Here is a 13509-nt window from a genome sequence, read left to right on the forward strand (position 1 = left end):
TGAGATGCGCCCGCTTTTAAGAGTCAGCTTGCCAGGGCCAGCAGGCATTCGGAAAGTCCACCCTGAGTACCTACTGTGTACCTGGCCCTGTTTGAAGCAGCGGGGATGCAAAACTCCTGCCTAAGTGGGGTTTATATTCCAGTGGAAGAGTTAGACAATAAATGGATAAATACACAATATAGTAAGTCCCCTACGTATGAACCTTCAAGTTGAGAACTTTCAAAGATGTGAACATGCATCGGGATCCAGCAAGGAACTGGAACCTGGGCCATTGGGTGTGAGTGATACTGAAGCCTGTCCTCCATCTCCTATTGCTGACGACCCTTCAGCTCTACCATCTCCTGCCTCTTCTCCCTCCTCCAGCCAGTCACTCTTCTTGTCTGTTCACTCGAGGCCAGCCCCTGTGTGCTGGGGTGATCTGCTACCCTGCCTGCTTGGCCCTCCCTCCTCTCCCGTCCCCCCAGACTCTGTGCCCATGAGAGTGGGGCCATCAGACTAGAAAGATGCAAGGGCATGCGTGTGCCCACCTGACCCCGTGTGATCATCTCAGCTGGGCACGGCCATATCACTGACTTGTAGAATCATTACGTTTGCGAAGACTAACTGATACGCTCAGCAGTAACCTACTGGCTGGTGAGTTCCTGAAAGACTGCCCAGAGCTCTGGGCTCCTGAAGTCACCCCAGCACCGGGTCCCCAGCAGCCAATCTGTCTGCTCCGCCCCAATCCTTTCTACCTCCCTGATGGCCGGTGACTGGCCATCTCTGCTTCTCAGTGTCCACTGCTCCCCGCTGCTCCAGGACAAAACCCAGTTCGTCCGCATGGAGTCCAGCCAAGGCTTTCTTCAGCTAGGCTTTCTCTCTTCAGCTTCCTCCCGTGCTTTCGCTGGACAGGTCTGTTCACCTGTCTGCAGGGATATCCTGGCCTTTACAACTACATGGTTTGTGAAGTTCCCTCTGCTGACAGTGCCTTCATCCTGAGATGTAACTGGCTGGATCCTGTCCTCTCTCCAGCCCAAAGGACACCTTTGCCTGGCTGTCTTTGGTCATTCTTTTTATTTTTTGTTTTTTGGCCACAGCGTGCAACATGTGGGATCTTAGTTTCTTGACCAGGAATTGATCCCACACCCCCTGCATTGGAAGCACAGAATCTTAACCACTGGACCACCAGGGAATTCCCGGTCATTATTTTCTATTACCTCCTCCAGGAAGCCCTCTCTCAAGCTCAGCCCCAGCCCTAAGACCATGTGTGAGCTTATGTGGCTCTTGGTGCCCTTGGCCATCCCACAGCTGTGAGCTTTTTGAAGGCTGGTGCTTGCTGGGTTCTTCTTTCTACCCCTATACTCAGGAGAGAGTGCAGCTCAGAGCAAGCCTCAATACATCTTGGTTGTCTGGTGCCTTGCCTGACCCCACTGAGCAGGAAGCAAATGTCCACACTCCCTTAGCACCAGCTGGCACCCACTGCAGTTCCTGTTTCAGGTTCCCAACAGCTAAGAGGAGGGGTCTTAATGCATCTTTGCATTTATACCACCTCCTGGGTTATAACCTTGGATGTACTGATAGTAATATCAGTAGAACAACAACAATGGCAAATAGTAATAATGTCGATAATAGCTGACATTGCTACAGAGCTTACAACGCTTCCAGAACTCTTCCAAAGCTCCAAAAGTCATCATTTAATCCTTTCAACAGCCCTATACAAAGTGTGTGTGTGTTTGTTCAGCTGCTCAGACATGTCTAACTCTTTGAAACCCCCATGGACTGTAGCCCGCCAGGCTCTGTCCATGGAGTTTTTCCAGGCAAGAATACTGGAGTGGGTTGCCATTTCCTCCTCCAGGAGATCTTTCTGACCCAAGGATCGAACCCGTGACTTCTGTGTCTTCTGCATTGGCAAGCGAATTCTTTAACACTAGCACCACCTGGGAAGCCTTGTACAAGGCTGACGCACTTATGTGTAGTTTAGAGATGAGGAGACAGAGGCCCAGAAGGGGTCAAGTCACTTGCCCAGTGTCACACAGCCAGTAAACAGTGGAGTTGGGAGATGTGTGGGGTTCCCAGATTTAGTACATAAAAGTACAGGGCACCCAGATAAATTAGAATTTCAGATAAGCCACAAATAATTTTTAGTATGTATATTTGAGGTTCAAATATAACCGGGCATCCTGTATTTTCTCTGGCAATTCTATATATGAGTTTATTAGATAGATGTAATTTACTAAGTGTAGGTGTCTTTTGGCTTTTCTAAGTGGCTCAGATGATAAAGATCTGCCTGCAATGTGGGAGACCTGGGTTCGATCCCTGGGTTTGGAAGATCCCCTGGAGGAGGGCATAGCAACCACTCCAGTATTTTTGCCTGAGAATCCCCATGAAGAGAGGAGTCTGGCGGGCTACAGTCCATGATGTCGCAAAGATTTGGACAGGATCAAGCAACTAAGCACACACACAGTACAGATGTCTTTACCTCCTCTTTGGATCCTCCCTACTCCCAGTCAGGTCTGCCTAGAGGAGATTTGGGTAGGAAGCAAATAGGGTCTTTTAAAAATATGTCATCCATGGAGGTGGCACCATCGCCCAGACACTTTTCCTGGGAGGTTGGAGGCAGAGGGACCAGAGGAGAGAGGTCTGGAGGCTGCATTTTAGCTCCATCCCTGCCCCAAGCCTGGGGGGGCCTGGACTAGCTGAGCTCAGGGAACCCTGACCCCAGTGACCTGCAAAGGTCAGGACACAGGGAAGTGTGCCTCTCACCCGGAGCTCTTGACAAGCGGGAAAAAAACGGGAGGCAGGTGCCTCGCTTGGCTCCTGGCCGCCTGATGGTGGGCAGGCACTTCATTCTCTGGGCAAGATAGCGTGGATGGCACGGATATGCCAGTCTCTGTTTCACAGGGCCGGGCGCTGGTGACCCGCGTGGACAGGAGGGCCTCGTCCCAGAGCTCAGTACCGCACAGGGACTCAGCCCTTGTCAGCTGCCCACAGGCTCACTGTCTGCCCAGTAAGCCACTCCTCGCGGACACCGAGCAGCAGCTGCTCGTGAGATCATGGTTCCAACCTCTCGTTCCGCTGCCTCCTTGTTCTGCATCCCAGCCTCGGCTCCCTAGATGGAGGTCAGCGCCTCCCCGCAAAGCAACGGCAGCACACAGGCGACGAGGAAAGGTGAGAGGCCGGGGCGGGGAGGGCCCGGGAGCAGGGGTGCGGGCAGGGACACAGATGCTGCAGGGACATCAAACAAAGTCACTTGCCTCCCCCTCAGATCAGGCGGGGTGTGCCCTGTTTCCTTCCGATTAAAGCCTGAAAGGGACCGAGCTGTCTCATCAGCGAGGAGCTGCTGTGGAGGAGACGGAGGTTCATTAATCCCGAGCAAACAAATGAGTCACAGGATGTTGTGCAAACAGGGCGGGTGGGGTGAGAGAGCAGGAGGGTGCAGACGGCAGCTCCATGCAGCAGAGGGTGTGTGTGTGCCTGTGTGTGTGCACGTGTGCGCCTGTGTGAGCACATGCACCTGTGTGTGCTTGTGTGTGTGCCTGCATGTGTGTCTGTGTGTGTACACCTGTGTCTGTGTGTGTGTTCATGTGCCTGTGTGTGCTTGTGTGTGTGCCTGTGTGTGAGCACATGTGCCTGTGTCTGCTTGTGTGTGTGCCTGTGTGTGTGTGTACATGTGCCTGTGTGTGCTTGTGTGTGCCTGTGTGTGTACATGTTCCTGTGTGCGCTTGTGTGTGCGCCTGTGTGCGTGTACATGTTCCTGTGTGCGCTTGTGTGTGTACCTGTATGTGTGTACATGTGCCTGTGTGTGCTTGTGTGTGTGCCTGTGTGCACTTGTGTGTGCGCCTCTGTGTGTGTACATGTGCCTGTGTCTGCTTGTGTGTGCCTGTGTGTCTCTGTGTGTTCTATGTGTCTGTGCCTGTGTGTGTTCACAGCAGGTGGCTCACGTGGTATGTCGAGGGCCGGTGTGGGGGCACGTGGGACCCTGGGGACAGGGCAGGGGGGCATCCCTCAGGCCACCTGGGAGGCAGGTTGTCCCGAGGAGAAAGGGACTTCTCCCTCTCCAGCTTGGCTCCTGTGCAGATGGCCACAGGATGGAGTGAACGCCCTTCTCAGGCCCATATCTGCCTCGCAGCGTTCCCCAAGCTCCCCAGGTGGCATTGACCTTAACTTGAGTTTGGGCTTCTCCTGCTCCACAGAGCTGGGTCTGGGGGGAAGTCTGGCATGGTGGAGGGGTTGCTATATACTGGTTTAAATCTTACAGTAGTCTCGTGCCAGTGGGCCTCGTGGCATCCTTATTTTACAGATGGGGAAGCCGAGGCATAGCCTGGCAGACCACCCGGGACGAGTCGCGCAGTTTATGAGTGGGGGACCCAGGGATCTGGCTCAGGCCCCTGAGGGCTCGGCTACCCTCACCTTGCTCTCCTAGCCTCAGTGCAGCCCAGCTGCTCCCGTGTGGGATGCTGTCTCTGTGTGCTCTGCCCTTTCACAGCATCACGGAGTCCGTCCTGAGCCAGCACAACAATGCCCGAGGGACTCAAGTGGGTGCGGGTTGGTCCCATAAATAGAAAGCAGAACTGATATGGTTGGTTTTGCTACAGGCTCCCATCCAGCAAATCTGCGTCCTCAAGAGGCTCTGTGGCAGACAGAGAACAAATGTGTGGGCACCAAGTGGGGAAAGGGCAGGTGGGATGGGTTGGGAGATTGGGATCGACACCTACACGCTATGTGTGAAACAGACCGCTAATGAGAGCCTACCGCACAGCAGGGGGGACTCGACTCAGTGCTCTGTGGCGACATGAGTGGGAAGGAAACCCCAAAAAGAGGCGATATATATGTGTGTGTGTGTATATATATATGTATATATAGGCTTCCCAGGTGGTGCCGGTGGTCAGGAACCCATCTGCCAATGCAGGAGACATAAGAGACGAGAGTTCGATCCCTGGGTTGGGAAGGTCCCCTGGGGGAGGGCGTGGCAACCCACTCCAGCATTCTTGCTTGGAGAACCCATGGACAGAGGAGCCTGGCGGGCTGGAGTCCATGGGGTCCCAGAGAGTGGGACACGGCTGATGGGACTTGGCAGGCACGTTTAAGTGTAGCTGACTCACTCTGCTGTACAGCAGAAACCAACACAACATTGTAAAGCAACTAAACTCCAATAAAAATTCATTAAAAAAAAAAAAGAATATGTGGCTTCACTAAGGAGGGAAGTAAAGCCAGTGGAACCTTCCTGATTAATACTTGTAGCTTCAGGAAATTGAGGGGCATGGGGGGAGAGGGTCACCTTATTAAGGAGCTTAAAAAATAAACACATGAAATCGCAATAATTGGCTTTTAAATGGGGGATTAGGAATACTGATTTTTGCATTATAAAACCGTGTGTTTGTTCCTATGGTAGCTGGCTGAAGCAGTATGGGGAAGACGAGAAGACGGAAGCGATGAAGACAGTTTGGTTTGGAACACAGGGAGAGACGGGCAGGACGAGAGGACGAGAAGAGATGAAGCCTGGTGATGGGCAAGACATCCACTTGGGAAGCAAGATAAATAGGAGCAGAGAAAAAGAGAAAACACACTGTCCCTTGTCATGGGGAACCGTAAAGCCAAGTGGCAGCATGCCAAGCGGGGAGAAAAGCACAATGCTTTCTCTGGGCTTCTTGCCACCAAAATTCATTTCAGGGAATCCCAGAAAACCACTAAAAGTACCTTTCAACTTTATGCAAATTTATCAAATCCACTATTTGCCAGCATCCTAAGAGAAAAAAAGTCAAAGTCTTTTTCTGCTCTGAGTCTGTTTTTGAAAAAGCACAAGCCTCTAAATTCGAAAAAGGGCAATTCTTTTTGAATTCATTACAGAAAGCATTTCACTGCTCATCCGAACTTTAGCATTATAGATATTTTTGAAATCTCCTATCTTCCTCATTTTTCACAGAGAGAGCCCACATTTCTCCACAGAAATTGGTGAGCATTGCCTCTCATTTTATACAGAGAGGGTGCATTTTATAGGCGAACATTCCTGCTTTAGGATCTGCCAGGGTGCTGCCATGCGGAATGGGAGAAGGCTGAGCCCTCTCTGCAACCGTGGGGAAACCGAGTCACGCTCATCCTCCCCCTGGGGAGGGCGCGGGTGAGGGGCAGCACAGGTAGAGACCCGAGGACGCTTAGTGGGGAGGCCTGTTGGGATCAGCTCCAACGGGGAAGAGGGAGATGGGACTGGACAGAGGGCGTCTGGCCATGGGGGTGGCACCTTGGAGAGCTCAGTGGATCCCAACAGGAAGCAGTGGTTCTGCACGGGGGGCCCTCAGGCTGTCCCATCCCAGGAGGGCAGGCTGGCTTCTCTGCCCTGGGGGGGCAGTCACTGGGGGAGGGCTTCCTCCCTTTGGCCTCAGGTAATCCCCAGAGGGGGCTCAGCAGAGAGCTGGCCACCCCACAGCCTAGCAGATGGGGAAAGGAGTCCTTCCATCCTGAAAGGGAGACTCAGGGCAGCCCTCACAGCACCCACTGCAGGGGGTGCGCCTAGGCAGGGGGCAGGGCTCATCACTATTTGGGAGTGGGATTGGGGCTGGGTTTGGGCCAGGTGTGCTCTGTATCAGAATACTGCCCTTTTGGAGGAGAGCTGGGTGGTTTGGCCAGAAGATGTTGGCTCTACTCTGTGCTCTGGGTTAGATTCGGGGCAGGGAAGGACACCCCACTTGGCTCTAGTCACCTCTACAGCTGCATTTGCTGGGGGTCAGTGGGCTGGGTTGGTGGGCTGGGTTTGGGGCTGCCAACCCCTGTCTCTCCAGCCCCAGGGAAGTGGTGTGGGGGTGAGGAGTGGGCACCATCTTTGCTCTCAGACAGATCTGGGAGCCTCCTCACTGGGTGACCTTCAGCAACTTTGTAAATTTCTGAGCTTCAGTTTCTGCATCTGTAAAGTAGAGCTACCACGGGCTTCTCCTGGTGCGAGATTGAATGAGGGGACACGTGAACGGTGCGGGGTGTAGGAGGTCCTTGCAGCAGGGGCAGTGAGCTGGGGGTGTTGAGGTGGGGGCCGGCCGCCTTCTCGCCCCACGTGCCAGGTGCTCCCTGGGGTGGAGGCAAGGTGTCCACAAGGCCCAGGTCAGGTAATGTGACTTGCAAACATTTTCTCCCATTGCCTCTTTGTTTGGTTGATGGTTTCCTCTGAGTGCAGAAGCCTTTTAGTTGCATGTGATCCCACGTATTTATTTTTCTTTTTGCTGCTTATCCTTCTGGAGTCACATCCAGAAAATCACTGCCAAGAGCACTGTCAAGGAGCTTCCGCTCCCCCGTGTTTTCTCCTGGGAGTTTTAGGGTCTCAAAATCTTATGTTTAAGTCTTTAATTCAAGTTCATTTGTGTGAGTGGTGTAAATGGGGGTCCAATTTCATTGTTCTATCTGTGATTATCCAGTTTTCCAACACCATTTATTCAAGAGACTGTCCCTTCCACATTGAATATTCTTGGCTCTTTTGTCAAATGTTAGTTGATTGTATATGTATGAGCTTATTTCTGGGCTCTCTATTCTGTGCCATTAGTCTATATGTCTGTTTTTATGCCAGCACCATACTGTTTTGATTACTATAGCCTTTTTTTACTTTTTGTTTATTTATTTTTTCTATAGCTTTGTAGTATAGTTTGAAATTGGGATGAGTGATACCTCCAGATTCTTTTTTCTTTCTCAGGCTTGCTTTGGCTATTTGGAATCTTTTGTGATTCCATTCAAATTTTAGGATTTCCTTCTTTCTCACGGCTGAGTCGTGTTCCATTATACGTATACACCACGTCTTCTTTACCCATTCATCTGTTGATGGTCGCTTGGGTTGCTTCTACTTCTTGGCTACTGTGAGTAATTCTTCAGTGAGCATGGGAGTGCAGATATTTCTGTAAGATCTTATTTATTTATTTGGCTGCACTGGGTCTTGGTTGCTGTGTCAAGCGTTCTCTAGGGTGCTACTCGTCATTGCAGTGTGCAGGCTTCTCATTGCAGCGGCTTCTCTTGTCCTGGAGCACAGGCTCCGGGCGCTCGGGCTTCAGTAGGTGCAGCTCGTGGGCTCAGTAGTTGTGGCACAGGGACTGAGCTGTTCCACGGCATGCGGAATCTTCCCGGACCAGGGATTGAACCTGTGTCCCCTGCGTTGGCAGGAAGATTCTTATCCCCTGGACCACCAAGGAAGTCCTCTGTGAGATCTTGATTTCAGTTTCTTCGGGTGTATCTCAGAAGCGGAATTGTTGGATCACATTGTAGTTTTATTTTTAGTTTTTAAAGATCCTCTATACTGTCTTGGGCGGAGGAGCCTGGAAGGCTGCAGTCCATGGGGTCGCTGAGGGTCGGACACGACTGAGAGACTTCACTTTCACTTTTCACTTTAATGCATTGGAGAAGGAAATGGCAACCCACTCCAGTGTTCTTGCCTGGAGAATCCCAGGGACGGCGGAGCCTGGTGGGCTGCCGTCTATGGGGTCGCACAGAGTCGGATACGACGGAAGTGACTTAGCAGCAGCAGCAGCAGCAGAAGCATATTGTCTTCTATAGGGCTGCACCAATTTACATTCCTACTAAGAGTATATACAGATTCCTATTTCTCCACATCCTTGTCAAAACTTGCTATCTATCACCTTTTTTGATGACAGCAGTTCTAAGAGGTGGGGAGTAATATATCATTGTGGCTTTGATTTGCAATTCCCTGATGATAACCGATATTGAGCACCTTTTCATGGACCTGTTGGTCATATGTATGTCTTCGGAAAATTTTATTCAGTTCCTCTGCCTGTTTTAATTGTGAGTGTTTGCTTTTTTGCTATTGAATTGTATTAGTTCTCTATATGTATTATATATAAAGAAAAACATATATATAATGGAATACTACTCAGCCATGAGAAAGAGGGAAATTTTGTCATTCGTGGGAACTTGGATGAAATATTGACAGCACTATGCTAAGTGAAATAAGTTTGACAGAGAAAGACAAGTGTTGTATCATATGACATATGTGGGATCTAAAAAAAGCTGAATTCTGAGAAATAGACAGTAGAGTGATTACCAGGGGCTGGGGGTGGGGAAAATGGAAGAGACGTCAGTCAAAGGGTACAAACTTCCAGTTGTAATTACACTGTATTAATTACGGGCTGAGGGAGGACCTGCTGTCTCTTCTTGGAACACCCATGCTTCCTTTCTGACTTGTGGGCACAGGCGTGACCTTCAGGCTTTGCTGAAGTACCTCGCATGACCCCCGCTACACTGTGGCTGGGTATCGGAGGCGGGGAACAGTCTCGTCCCTGTGTGGCCCGGTTCCTCAGCCAGTGCTGTGGGTGAAGCTGGGTGGGGGCCTCCCCTTGGCATCTGCAGAGCTCCTGGGTCTCGCGGATGACTGGACTCAGAGATCTGGCTCAGAGTGAATTTTGGAGAGCAGCAGGCCCATTGTATTCCTCCTTGTCTCTCCTGCCCCAGCTGAGAGCTTGCACAGAGCCGGTGCTCAAGAGATGAGTACTGAGTAAATGGGTGGAGGGTAAGACGAGAAGCCTGCAAGAAGGGGAACTGGGTAGGAAAAACAAAGCCTCCAGATGGGGGTGTTTGGAGAGGTGCAGGCCCGGAACCACTAATGAACACTAAGATGTCTTGAGGATGCCTTTGGCCCCGCTGGCACTCTGTGTGGACTCCCAGGCCAGTTTTAGGGCTTTGCCTATTTGGAGATGACTGCAGGGATTGGGGACTTCCCAGGTGGCTCCGGGGTAAAGAATCTGCCTGCCAATGAAGGAGACACGGGTTTGATCCCTGGGTCGGGAAGATCCCCTGGAGAAGGAAATGGCACCCCACTCCAGTATTCTTGCTTGGAGAGTTCCATGGACAGAGAAGCCTGGAGGGCTCCAGTCCATGGGGTCCCAAAGAGTCGGACACGACTGAGTGATTAAACAACAAGAAGGATTGGAGTCACCAAATGGAACCCAGGACAGCTGGTGTCCCCTGACTTCCTGAGACATCGGACAAATCTTTTTTTTTTTTTTACCTCTGTGTTCACCACTCTCCACCGTCAACCATCCCTCTCTCTGGGACCTGTCAGCTGCACCTTGCGACCCCTGGATCCTTAATCACCTCCCTGCTTTCCTCTGCCTCCCTTCTAAGCTATGCCTTTCCATTTGATTAGCAACTGACTGCCTGTTGAGGGTTCTGGGCACACTCCATAAAGAAAGCAGGACAGCACCGAGCGGCTGGGAGTGCCCTGCCATCAGCATACATGGGTTTCAGCTCTGATCGACATCACTGTCACCGCGTAGGAATCAGCGCTGCACATGTGCGTGTCGCCGGGGAAGAGCCCATCAGCTGCTCAGAGAAGTGGGCATGAGGTGTTCAGGGCTCGTTTGAAGTGAAGTGTACTGGATGTGTCTTGAAGCCACTGTCGGCTTCCGTGATGGGCATTAATGTTCATGGCCAGAGGCATGGATGGTCCAGATCTGGTATATAATTGAAAGTATCATTTGCATTTGATTTTGGAACATATCGTTTGAGTGATTGAGTGAGTGTGTGTGTGTGTGTGTGTGTGTGTGTGTGTGTGTGTGAGCGCACGCGTGTAGGGGAGTAGAGGAGCCAAGGTGATTTTCTTTTTTGACCACATTTATTCTATTTTTAAAGAATCTTATTTATTTTTAGTTGGATAATTGCTTTTCAATGTTGTGGTGGTCTCCTCCATATATCAATGCAACTCGGTCATAACCACACATATGTCCCCTCCCTCTTGAACCTCCTCCCCCACCTCCCATCAGAGAGCACCTGGCCGGGCTCCCTGAGCCGTACAGCAGCTCCCCACTGGCCATCAGACATGGCAGTGTATATACGTCCATGCTGCTTTCTCAATTCACCCCACGCTCTCCTTCCCCCGCTGTGTCCACAGCCCATTCTCTACGTCTGTGCCTCTATTCCTTCCCTAAAGATAGGTTCATCAATACTATTTTTCTAGATCCCGTCTGTATGTGTTAATATACAATATTTGTTTTTCTCTTTCTGACATTTCACTCTGTATAAGAGGCTCTAGGTTCAGCCACCTCACTACAACTGACTCAAATGATGATGTTTACTTTTGACTCCCATTGGAATTCATTTGCATTCATAGGTCGTAGCCTTGGGCAGAGATGGGCCAGGCTTTCCCTGCATGAAACATCCAGAGATGGACAGGGCTTTCCCTGAAAGAAACAGCCCTCAGCTTGGCCTTGGTCACAAAGCGGGTCACTCACAGGTGCTCAGAATTCCCGGAGGCTATGAGGCTGCCTCTGTGGACAGGTTTCTGGGCCGGGGAGGTGGGCTGTGCCCGGAGTTGGACCTGTGACTAGCTCCCATCTCTCTGGGCATCCTGCAGTCCAAATGGGTGTGTGTGTGTGTGTTTTTCAGAAAGGGTGATTTCAGAATCCAGACTATTATTTTTTTCTGTTTTTTTTAAAAAGAATTTTTTTTAATTAAAAAAAAATTCATTGAGTATAGTTGTTTTACAATGTGTTAGTTTCTGCTGTACAGCAAAGTGAATCAGCTATCCATACAGTCTTTTACGTTCTTACTTGCCTTCAGCGAGCCCTATGGTTCCCATACTTGCTTATATGTGAGAATAACTTATGATAGACATCCAGAAAGAGGCCATTGGTACATAGAGGATGGTCAGTGTGGAGTCTCCACCTGCACTGAAAAGGAAGAGGGGCTCAAGTGCCCTGCAAGGGAGCGAGGTTAGACGTTACGAAGAACTGACCCAGAGAGGGGAGAGGCGGCAGGCCTTTCTCTAGAGCCTGTTTTCTTTTTTTAAAAATATTTTTATTTAAAAACAAATTTAAACTTTTTATATTTGTATTGGGGTGAGCTCTCCTGGTGGCTCAGACAATAAAGAATCTGCTTGCAATGTAGGATACCCAGGTTTGATCCCTGGGTTGGGAAGATCCCCTGGAGAAGGGAATGGCAACCAACTCCAGTATTCCTTCCTAGAGAATCCCATGGACAGAGGAGCCTGGCCAGCTATAGTCCGCAGGGTCGCCAAGAGATATGATAGAGTGACTAACACATAGCTGATTCAAAATGCTGTGATAATTTCAGGGTTAGTTTTTATTTTATATTGGAGCATAGTCGATTAACAATGTTGTATTAGTCTCAGGTGTGCGGCAAAATGAATCAGTTCGTACGTATACATATGTCCACTTTTTTTTTTTAAAGATTCTTTCCCTGTATAGGCCATTACAGAGTACTGAGAAGAGCTCTCTGTGCCACACGGTAGGTCCTTGTTGGTTATCCACATTAAATACAGCAGTGTGTACATGTCCATCCCAAACTCCCAATCTATCCTTCCATCCCACCTTTCGCCGTTGGTAACTAAATTTGTTCTCTAAGTCTGTGAATCTGTTTCTGTTTTGTAGATAAGTTCATTTATATCATTTTTTTAGATTCCACATTTAATCAATATCATGATATTTGTCTTTCTCTGTCTGACTTACTTCACTTAGAATGATCATCTCTGGGTCCAATCATGTTGCTACAAATGGCATTATTTCATTCTTTTTCATGGCCAGAGCTGGTCTTTTTTTTGTCCCCTGTTAGGGATGAGTTGCATGTGGCGGGCCACATGGCCCCGAGGCAGGGGGTGGACCGGATGGCTTTCCAAAGCCCCTCTGGGCTCGTGTCCACTCCAGGCTTGCTCATTAGCTTGCCTGAAGTTTCTTCTTCCTGGCTCCCAATTAGCTCTGTCCATCTAGCTTTCTGAGGGGTGCTTCCTTTTGAGGAGGAAGAAGGCAGACAAGAGCAGAGACCAGGGCTCCGGGAGGGATGTGGGGCTGGGGTGGGGAGGGAGGAACAGCCGCCAGGCAATTTGTCAGGTTTCCCACCAAACTCCGGCATGGGAGAGCCTTTCCTCGCAAGCGGCCTATGCCCGCACAGGCGCTTGCAGCGAGGTGTCAGGGTGCTGAGAGCGGCTGCGAGGTGAGCCGTGCATGGTAGACGCCAGGCCCTTACTGCTCTGACTCCCCAGCACCCCCACTCCATGCTCAGGAGAGGGGTGTTCAGATGGCTGACTCGGAGCCGCGGCTGGGAGCCACTGGCTGCAAAATTAAATAGGCCCTCTAGGCTGGTCTTCCAGAAAAGATGGACCAGGGAGGGAGGGCAGAGGAATGAAGTTAGACATGAAGCAGAACTTTCTGACGCTGCACTGAGTGAACAGAGAGGCTGTGGAATAGCCTTGGCTGCCCTCACTGCCCAGCACGGAGGCGGCCATTCGTATGGTTTACCTTGAACCTCATCATGACTCAGTGAGGTGAGCAGGGCAGGGGAGGGCCAGCCTCAACAGCCCTCTGGGACTCGGGAGCAAAGAGCTGGGCAGGGATCAGAGAGTTGCCTGACATCACACAGCCAAGCAGTGGCCCCACCTGAGCCTTCACTCACCATCCCCAGCCAGCTCCTCCCTCCAAGACTCACGGTGACGGTGGCCACTGGCTGCCCTAGAGCCGGCTCACTCCCAGGGTCCCCTCCCCCAGGCCCGGGGGTCCTGGGACCCTTTTCTGGCTGGGGGCAGGTTGTCCAAGG

General features: G+C 50.8%; 1 protein-coding gene and 1 long non-coding RNA gene across 3 annotated transcripts in view; one reads left to right on the top strand and one right to left on the bottom strand.

The window, feature by feature from the left end:
• KIRREL3 (kirre like nephrin family adhesion molecule 3) overlaps positions 1-13509 on the bottom strand; it is a 609605-nt gene that overhangs the window by 48413 nt on the left and 547683 nt on the right. The window lies entirely within an intron of this gene.
• On the top strand, positions 1694-5753 carry LOC138426732 (uncharacterized). The gene is made up of 2 exons (XR_011251732.1): positions 1694-3147; positions 5372-5753. It is a non-coding gene; the product is annotated as an uncharacterized lncRNA (long non-coding RNA).

The sequence above is a fragment of the Ovis canadensis genome, chromosome 21 (assembly GCF_042477335.2).
Source record: "Ovis canadensis isolate MfBH-ARS-UI-01 breed Bighorn chromosome 21, ARS-UI_OviCan_v2, whole genome shotgun sequence".
Taxonomy (NCBI): domain Eukaryota; kingdom Metazoa; phylum Chordata; class Mammalia; order Artiodactyla; family Bovidae; genus Ovis; species Ovis canadensis.